Here is a 9,737-nt window from a genome sequence, read left to right on the forward strand (position 1 = left end):
CGGTACGCTGACTCGACGCACCACCCCTGCGCGAGCGGGCGACGGCGGCGACGAGGGGCGGGGGTGATGACCATAGCCCACCAGCGCCGCCGCGGCGAGCACGAAGCGCCGTTTCCCCACTGTGTTGCGGAAGCTGCCAGCGCCGTTATGCACGGACGTTGCGAAAGGAGCGGGTCCGTGGCTCGACCTGACAAAGGAGGGCAGCGGGCGCCGTCATGGCGAACCAGGCGCGAGCATGGTGCCGAACGGATTAGGTCCGCCGAGACCCCGGTGAAAGTCGTCGGCGCAGCGTGGTTTGACGGAGTGTGAGTGTGTGTGTTTGTGTGTGTGCGGGGTCGCCGGAGGCAGTGTAGATGCGGGACGTTTCAGATTTCGTGAGGCGATGTTCAGAGGATGTTCGGAAGGCGCTGACTGGCGTTTCTCGGGCGGACGCTGTCTGGCGGTTTTCAGATAATGTCGGCTGAATGGAAGCTCGTTGACGATTCAACGAAGTTGGCAACAATAAGCTCGCACACGCGGTCAGGACAATGATTTAGGGCGAAGTAACAACTGGGGAGGAAGTGGGAAGTGTGGCCTAGTGGGAAGGTCGGCCACAGCTTGTTATGAGCGGGGCAGCAGGCTCAGCAAGTCTCAACGTCAACTGAGCGGTATTGTCAGCAGAGCTGGTCGGTCCACTTCAGTCAGCTTTCAACCAGCGCTCAGCCTGGCCCAGTCCGGACAGTCACGCTTTTGACAGGTTTATATCTTTCCAATCAGGATTGCAGCGACGTGAAGCTTTCAGCAACAAGTGATGCAACTTCAAAAGTTGTGTCACATTTTTACAAGGCACTTACCTGCAGGCTGCTAAATAATATGCCGCATTTTTGCGGTGTTGCAATATCACCGCTCTGTCACCTTTCTACTCGATTGGAAGGAGTGTCCCATCCTTGGCGAATATTTAAAAAAACACACTAGTAAAACATCAGAACCAATTACGTCTGGTGAAAACACTGGGTAGGGCCACTGCAGCACCGCCAAGACGCAGTAAGGAAATCAATTCTGATTATTTCGAGTCCACATTACGCTATCAACGCGCTGTAACAGCACCACGCTTCTTCTCTACAGTTTCAGTTCTCTTCTTCTTTACAGTTTCAGTTCTCTTCTTCTCTACAGTTTCAGTTTTCTTCTCCGCGATCGCCGACGTTATGACAACTGTCGTGGCCCCTCTACTGGTGCGAATAAAACAACGTTTGTGATTGACCATGCGGACGGAAAAGCCTGAAACCGAGAGGCGCGTTGGTTGAAATTTGGACCAGTGCACCATTATGGCTCATGCCATGCCCCCTATTCTCAAAGACAAGGCACGCTTCAAAAAGAGCCTAGTTGGTAAACGCCAAAGGGAATAACCATCAAAGCCATAGTATAACGTGTCGCATAATTCGCGGGATAATGGCTTCATGTTCGCATATTTTTTGTCTGAACAGCGTTTCAAGCCTTTATGAAGGCTTGAAGCAGTGACATCTTTTAAGCAAACATTTTTAAAATAATTTATGCGTTGCAAACATTGCAAAACACAAACTTTGGAAACAGCGATGCAAATGAGATGCATTATTTTCAAAGCGGTAACCAGAGATCGATGAAATTTCTTCCACGGCCACTTTAAATCGAAATTCTAAGCTTTTAGGAAGGATTTTGAGAAGACTGATACTACTGGCCAAATCACGCGCGTCCAATCTATCGTTTAGTGAAAACCACAGAAAGATGACATTCTTCCTTTAAATGCATGGCGTAAGCTGTTCAAACTGTGAGCACACCTCGGGAGCGCGCGCCGGCAACAGCTCCAGTTTCGCAGCCGGACGTCACAGCAAGGCTCACGCTGGCGTAGGAGAGAACGATCAGGCGTATCAGCAGGGTGTCAGCGAGCGCACATTCATGCATTAGCGTGCACAAACCAGGTATCGGCCTCGAAAAGCATCCTGAGGGCGTTTTTAAGCACGGATCTCAGATCTCGGCAATCAGGGCAGGTAGAGACGTAACACCAGCTGTACAGTGTAGATGACAGTACCGTCCAGAAGTCATCAGAGGTTCTGATAACTGTCCGGCCCATAGGAGCAGCGAAGCAGCCGATGGCACCGCTTCCAAAACCGGGCTCAAATAAGACATAGTTGCCGCCGCCATCGCAGGGATTGGGGATACAAGTTTCCCATGAGCATGATGAGCGCCCTTTGCTCGAACACCAGCTTGTGTGATGTCGGTCCTGATGGCTTCAGGCTGCTGAGAAGTCCTAATGGGTGATTCGCAGCCTTTTATAGGTTTGGGGCAATGTTCACCTACTTGCAGGTCCTTGTCTCTCCACGCTGGCCTGTTTGCTGAGTTAGGTTGGGTCTTCGTGTTGTCCCTGGAGTCTTGGTTGAGATGCTTGGTGATGCTCTGCTCCTCACTTACTCTTCGTCACGTTAGAATTATATAACGTCACGAATGACCAGTCGCGTAGGAAGTATTTTCGGAACCATCACTCAGTTTTATGTTCGTGAGTTCCAGGGACCGCTATATTTAAGCTTTACTCGATCGCTGCCTTTGGAACAGACAGATACACAATCGTTTAGCACGCGGTAGCCATTATTCCTCACTGCTCTGATATCCTCCAAATGGCGCGGATTCGACGGTCACCAATGCCAATCCTGTGAGGCAGGCTTACTCGCGCTTTACCGCACATGACGGTCTTATCTAGACCAAGTGCGATATGAGCCTTCCTCTTGCCATGGTGATTCAGTACGTGCTGCGCCTTAGGGGTCGACTAACGACGGTTCTCGAGTTATTAGAAGCCAAGGGATCGAGTTTCCAGTGTATCATAGATTACCTGCATAGGTTTCCGAAGCACGCACGCACGCACGCACGCACGTGCGTGCGTGCGTGCGTGCGTGCGTGCGTGCGTGTGTGTGTGTGTTTGTATATAAAATGTTTATGGTTCTTTTGGCACAAGGACCGTCGCCTTCGGAAACCTATGCAGGTAATCTATGATACACTGGAAACTCGATCCCTTGGCTTCTAATAACTCGAGAACCGTCGTTAGTCGACCCCTAAGGCGCAGCACGTACTGAATCACCATGGCAAGAGGAAGGCTCATATATATATATATATATATATATATATATATATATATATATATATATATATATATAGTATTGCACTCGGTGACACATTCACGCAGGCGCAAAATGACCCTAGAAGTCGACGCGCCCTAAAACCCCAACCATCATCATCGACACATTCACGCATAACTGTGGCCTTTAATGTGCCGTTGCGACGAGTGAGCTTGGTTCGAACCGCACGGACAGCGAGAGGGACGTCCAAGGGAAGAGGATGACGCCATGGTGTTGGCACCGCGCCCAACAAGGCGCATCTACGAGGTGAAAACAATCACGTCTGTTATCAGCTGATCATCTCGCCCGTCCCCCGTCCCACGCCGCAACAGACGTGTCGGTGGTAAGGTGAGCTACTTTTCCACTCCACGGCAGGCCTCAATCCTCTGAAAGCTGGTGCCCCATGGCGAAAACCGGCCGCGCCGACCACGCTGTAGTAAGTTCTTCTCAGAACGGGCGCGAGACGTGCCGGGGGTCAGCGCGGGAGGCCGGACGTCCAGCTGCAAGCTCTGCTTTCAAACGTCAGGCGAACGACGCGCCGCAGCCGTGAAGGAAGCATGGGCATCTACGGGACTGCCCTGGCCATTTACACCCTGCTTCCGTCTGTCGGCTCGTGACGGAGTCGCAGCGAAAAAGGCCAAATCCAGAGCGGCTTTGTATCGAACCTGCTCGCGTGAAAAATGCGGGGGCGACATACGTCACGTACGGCCGAGAGAGCGGCTAGAGCCGAGGCCCCCTCTCTCGGGGTCCGGACACCAGGGATTCCGCTGACCACCACCGCGGTCAGCGGAATCTGTGCTCGATCGTGATGATCCGAAGGTCGTGTGTGCAGCTGAAGGCTGGTTTCCCACGGCGAAAATATCGCGCCGCGACCGCATGCTGTAGTAAGCCATTCTCAGAGCGGGTGCGAGGCGTCCGAGGCACGGGTTTAGGTGGGGAGAGATGGGAGATGACGGGTGCTCCCTCCGCCACCGTCACCACAGGCACAGACACCGGCTTAGCTGGGGAGAGATGGGGGATGACGGATGCCCCCCACCGCCGTCATCACAGGCACAGACACCGAGCTAGGGGGGAGAGAGTAAGGGGGGTGGCGGGTGCCCTCCCCCCACCGTCACATCACAGGCACAGACACCGGCCTTAGCTGGGGAGAGACGGGGGATGACGGTTGGCCCCCTTCCGCCACCGTTCACCACAGGCAAAACACCGGCTCCGGTGGGGAGAGATGGGGCATGACGAGTTCCCCCTCCGCCACAGTCACCACAGGCACAGACACCGGCTTAGCTGTGGAAGAGATGGGGGATGACGGGTGCCCCTCCGCCCCGTCATAACAGGCACAAACCCGCTTAGTTGGGAGAGAGATGGGGGATGACGGGTGCCCCCTCCGCCACCGTCATCACAGGCACAGACACCGGCTTAGCTGGGGAGAGATGGGGGATGACGGGTGCCCCCTCCGCCACCGTCATCACAGGCACAGACACCGGCTTAGCTGGGGAGAGATGGGGGATGACGGGTGCCCCCTCCGCCACCGTCACCACAGGCACAAACACCGGCTCAGGTGGGGAGAGATGGGGGATGACGGGTGCCCCCCGCCACCTCGTCACAAGCACAGACACCGGCTTAGGTGGGGAGAGATGGGGGATGACGGGTACCCCCCACCACCGTCATCACAGGCACAGACACTGGCTTAGGTGGGGAGAAATGGGGGATGACGGGTGTCCCCCGCCACCGCCATCACAGGCACAGACACCGGCTTAGGTGGGGAGAGATGGGGATGACGGGTGCCTCCCACCACCGTCACCACAGGCACAGACACCGGCTTAGGTGGGGAGAGATGGGTGATGACGGGTGTCCCCCACCACCGTCATCACAGGCACAGAAACCGCCTTAGGCGGGGAGAGATGGGGGATGACGTGTGACCCCCACCACCGTCATCACAGGCACAGACACCGGCTTTCTCCTGGTATACCTATTGAAGGACGATGACTGTTAGGATGAGAACAAATAAATCATAACACCCGATGTGCTGTTCGCTCTAACAAAGGCTGAAGCCCGAATCAGGGAGGGCGTAGAATCAGCACGTGAGGTCAGCTGTCCGACATATTGTAGACTGGTCACAGGCAGAGACCACCAGCAAAGGACTCGTCCCCCATGTGGTGCTGTTTCCGCTGGAGGTGGTCTGTTGACGTTTCCAGCACGCTAACGATAATTTCTCCCAGCGTTTTTTGATGGACTCTCCGCTTTCCGAACACATAGATGCCTGTCAACAGAAGGACACAAGCCGTGTGTGTATTACGAGGCCAGGGTACTCAAATTCTGAACCGTACAGCTTTAAAATGAATTAAACCGAGTTTAGTCAGGCTTAGGTGATGATCGCCATGAAAGAACTCATGTCGAGTTGTTGGCACGATATCATGTCTCACGCAATCAGCGCAGCTCGTCACAATGATCTCAATGCTTGACCAAAACTAGCTTTTTAGACCCAATCATAGAATGTGAATACATTTTGGTGAACCCACCACTAACAGTTCACGTGCAGCTCCCTAGAGCCACCCTTCAGGATCCTGCAAGCATTCGAACGCAAATATGTTCATCTTTAAGAGCGTTCCCGGAGTCCGTCCGTGATCCCGGATCTTCTTCTGGGATACATGCACACATCTCCAGCCAACCAGCGCCAGAGGCGACACCCTAAACATATGGTCACCGCAATGGCCACTCACATTGCACCACACTCTTCTGCATAACCCATCAAAGGCTCTTGCTCACCGCACATTGCTCAACGGGAACACCGAACGTCACCGGGGGGGGGGGGGGGGGGGGGGGCGGATGCAGGCCGGCGGTTGAGCCCCAGTCGGCAACTGTCGATCAGCCCCCTACCGCCGCTAGACGCTGCCCCGGCCAGGCCCAGCAGAGGGCGCGACGGCTTGGCGGGCAGAACGTGGGCTCCTACCTTGCGTGCCCGCTTGACGCTCCAAAAAGTTGTGATGGGCGTTTTTGTTCTTGGCCTACTTCTTGTCACCATGGCGTCACGCGGTATCAAAAGGTTAAACTGCCGCTACCTTCGTGTAGTTGTGCAACAGCGGCTCCCGCCTGCCTCCTGATGTCCTCACACTGCCGCCGGCGGGGTGATCCCCATGATGAGCGGCGGCCGCAGACGACACGGCCAGGTCCGGCCTGGACCAGGCCCCCTGACCGGACGCGGCGACCGGGAGCGCGGAGCGCCCCCTCCCCCTCCCGGATGCGTGCCCGCCAAACAGCCTCGTCGCCTTTCTCTGACTCGCTCCGGTCGCGCGGACGCGGTCACTTTGCGGCAGAGGAGTCCACGGTCAAGGCTGGGGAAAGGCCTTCGCGAAGGCTGTTTGGTCTTCACTGGATCGTTGGCCCCCAGTCCATGAATCACCGGCGCTCTCGAAGAAAACAGCGTCCTCTGTATGGTCGCGATTTCCCTGGTCGGGAAAGTTGATAAATGAATCGACCCCGGCTTGTTAGTTTGGCATGATGTTTGCGCACCTTCGGCGAACGTCCACTGGGGCACGGTATGTTTGTGGAGAGGGAGGATTCACACGGGCCACCCATACTTGTGGCACACCTTCAGCCGTTAATAAATGACCCGTAATAGCCTCTCTGACAGACTGGACTGTCGAACGTCTGCGAGCTGCGATTGGAAGAACTGGTCAGGATGATGTCTTTGAGCGGAAAACGTTGAATAGAGCTCACTTAGAACGGATCACCGTCGCAGTGGTTTTAGTTTCGAGCTCTCTGCTATCCACAATCTCCCCCTGACTTGTGTGCGGTATCGCTGTATCAGGGACTATCTCCGAGATCCATTGTCTCATATCGACAGTTGCCCATTCATTCATTCATACACATGGTAAGCATCGCCTCTTCTGACTTGTGCCATGTTTTGGGTCATCGTGTCATTGTTTGTGTCTCCTCAGGGACTTTCCCCGATGTATCATGTGTTATATCATGCGAAAAGAAAGAAAACAGGCGTGAGAGAAAAAAGAAAACACCGAGAAGGAGAAGCATGGAGCAAGAAAGAGTGAGAGAGGGACAGTAACAGAGAGACTAAGGAAATCACACCGAAACACATTGTTTCCAGGAAAATGACACTGATGCGAACAGTGACCTCCAGAAGTGATGACCATTGTGTTCATTCTATAACTGTCGTAACATCATGACTATGACGTGATCCTGGTTTATTCTTCTGCCCATGTCATCTTCGTGGCTATCTGGGCTCCTTCGTGACTCGATCTTTTGCACTGCGCTTCTGCACTCCAGCCCACCTCCTGGCTCACGTCAGCTGAGTTTTCTGCATGACCTTTCCTGGCGTAGGAAAACAGACCCTTTAGGGTGCCGGTTTCAGCATCAAATGATCGCCTGAAAAACAACAGCTAGACTCCTGAAAAATTGACCCGGGGTCGCGCTCAGATTTCACGATTCTAGAAGCCCGCAACTCGGCTGAGGTCTGATAATCATTCGAATTCTAATCAGGGTTGAAAGGTGCATTTTATTTAAAGCAGCAACATTGGCATGGAAGAGGTGGTTTCAGTTCAGCAATAGTAACGATAATATGAATGGTATTATCGCCCTTGTATGGCTACGCTCGGTTAGGAGGTCAGGTTCGTTTCGGATGAATTGGCATGGGATCGGTTGGGTTTGATAGGGATGAGTCACATTGGAATAAGCTACGTAAAATTGGATAGCATTCGTTCATCAGCACTCATTAGAACATGTCATCGGCAACCAAATACGATCGGCGCAAGCCCACATTTTGACCTCAATGCTAATTCACCAAAAGGTCGTGTCAGACTGCTGGTCAGGTTAGCGAAAGGTTACGTTAGATTAGCTCTTAGTCTACACCTGGCTGCTTTTTTTCTCTGGGAGTCGCTGGGGTCTCGTGGAGTTGGACCCCGGCCGGTGCTCAGGTTTTTGGGCTAAGAAACTGTGTCGAATTTGCCTGGTATTCACATATTCATGGCAGGTGGATGTTGTATTTTAATTGGTGCCTACCTCGTGATTATTGAAGGTAGGAAACCCTCAGCATGAGAAATGAAACAGCTGGTGCTGGCCATGAGAGTCGGGTTGATACACAGTGGCCATGTCATGACATCACAAGGCACGCTTGGGTTTTCTGCCAAAATTGTCAGTTCAACTGGAATTTCCTCCGGGGTGAACAAGTCAGTGTCCACGTAGGAGCTTATACCTGGCAACAGCGCGTAATCCTGGAGTTATCCCCGCAAGAATTCTAACAAAAAACGACGCAAGTGCAGTCTTTTAGTGTCTTCCGTCGACATGCAGCTGCAGTTGCTCGTTTTCTAGACTGCTTTCGTGGACTGAGGCTCGTGGACACCAGTTTCGCACTAGCAGAAGGCCAAAGGATGAATTGTTTTCTTGCTATCTCCATTTAAAGACCGGCGTGAATTGCATACCATGATGGAAAATCCTAATCTCTCTCTAAAATCTACTTCCTTTACAAATGTATTCATTGAGTGGGACAATGCGAAGTGAAAGGTTGAGCACAATGCCCCTTTCAGCATTCATTGCGCCCGTATCGAATAAGCCTCAAAATGTAGTACCGATTAGACAAGGAATACCGGCTAGAACCCGTCGTTCCTGTGATCATATCCCCGTTGAACCGTTAGTACGGACATCTGTATCTATTTAAAGAATGCATATTATCTTTGTCAGGAGTGTAGGGTTTTCTTGGGAGATGATGCCTGCCCCGCTGCTTTTTTAAAGGCAGTGATCCACATTTATATGGGGGTTTGAACTCAAACGGCCATATTGAAGAATTTTCGGAGCTGTTCACAATCCTGCCCAACTTAAGACCTAACTGAGCTTGTCTAGTTTCTGGACAACACGCCCGCGAAAATGAGGAAAGGTGTGTCGGGGAGAACATTTCAAAGTCATCTTTGCATTCATTAGGTCATAATGACGTATTCCAAATCCTGCCATTCCGTAAGCTATGCGGCAATCAAGACCAGTAAGAATATAATTGTCGATGCGTTCATGTCTGGCGTTCGTGAACGCGATTTCTAGATATAACGATCGTCAACTGTCTCTCAATCAAGGTTGTTCAAGGTACGATGACGTAATCAAACCATGACACATTGATGGGCAAATGGACATATTTGCTAAACCGATTATTGTGCTTTTTGGAGAAGTTTTTGCACTTAAAAATATACCGATAGTTACAAGCGAGTTTGTTTCATCATGTCTGATGCTATCTCAATGTCTTCAAATGTGAAACATTCCTTTTAGACTGCACCTCCCGAACTGCTTGACATCACAGTGACACTCTGTCTGCCGGGGTTTCGAACCGTTTATATTTTGTCAATATATTCAAGCCCATGCAGTGTCAGGTAATTCACCTTTAAGCCGATTTTCAAAGAGCTGTTAGGAACAAATGTGACAGAATGGCGCCCAAAGACATATGCACTGTACCGTGCGCACCAAATTTCTTTGCTTAGCGATTCCGAAAATGTTATATGAACACATTATGACCTCATAAATGTTAACGGTCTCTCCCAATGTTATTCTTGGTCAAAATTAAGTTAAACCATGTCCTAGCCTTAAAATTGCGCCCAAAAGCCCTCCAACCTGCTCGCCATAAAC

The sequence above is a fragment of the Pollicipes pollicipes genome, unplaced genomic scaffold, assembly GCF_011947565.3.
Source record: "Pollicipes pollicipes isolate AB1234 unplaced genomic scaffold, Ppol_2.1 Scaffold_4740;HRSCAF=5597_pilon_pilon_pilon, whole genome shotgun sequence".
Lineage (NCBI taxonomy): Eukaryota > Metazoa > Arthropoda > Thecostraca > Pollicipedomorpha > Pollicipedidae > Pollicipes > Pollicipes pollicipes.